At 61.6% G+C, this 638-nt stretch overlaps 1 protein-coding gene across 1 annotated transcript in view; it reads right to left on the bottom strand.

The window, feature by feature from the left end:
• CBLN4 (cerebellin 4 precursor) overlaps positions 1 to 638 on the bottom strand; it is a 96,278-nt gene that overhangs the window by 83,589 nt on the left and 12,051 nt on the right.

The following is a 638-nucleotide window of genomic DNA, read 5'->3' as shown; positions in this document are numbered from 1 at the left end:
TGGAGGGAGGGAGGCCCACAGGGGCTGGAGGGATGGAGGGATGGAGGCCCACAGGGGCTGGGAGTGCTGGAGGGAGGGAGGCCCACAGGGGCTGGAGGGATGGAGGGATGGAGGCCCACAGGGGCTGGGAGTGCTGGAGGGATGGAGGGATGGAGGCCCTTAGGGGCTGGGAGGGCTGGCAGGCTGGAGGGCTGGAGGGCTGGAGGGCTGGAGACCGGAAGGCGCTCGAGGCCTGTGCGCTCTTGCGGAGATGCTCAGGTGAGTGACTGCAGTGACTGGCCTTGAACTTTTATACGCGCTAGCCAGGCCGTGGCTCCGCCCACCTGGGCGGGGCCTGATGGGAGCTGAAGGGACGCCCTGCAGGGGCCAGGCTGGAGGTCAAACTCAGTCTGAGCCTTGCCCAAGGGGATTGGCTTAAGGACTACACCTAAGGGCACCGAGCTCACGCAGCCAGCATAGGAACGGCGACTTCAGATCCCGTTTTAGGGCTGGTGAAACTGAGGCACAGCATCCCCACAAACACCCAGGAGGGAGAAAACGGTAGGGGCTACGTTTCTAACTGTGCCCCTAACAGTATCTTGGACTCTTTCAGTAAATACATAATAAAAATTCACTGGGCAAACCTCTATTGCGTGCCT

This window comes from Myotis brandtii, unplaced genomic scaffold (assembly GCF_000412655.1).
Source record: "Myotis brandtii unplaced genomic scaffold, ASM41265v1 scaffold647, whole genome shotgun sequence".
Classification (NCBI taxonomy): Eukaryota; Metazoa; Chordata; class Mammalia; order Chiroptera; family Vespertilionidae; genus Myotis; species Myotis brandtii.
This window is presented reverse-complemented; position numbering and strand designations above follow the sequence as displayed.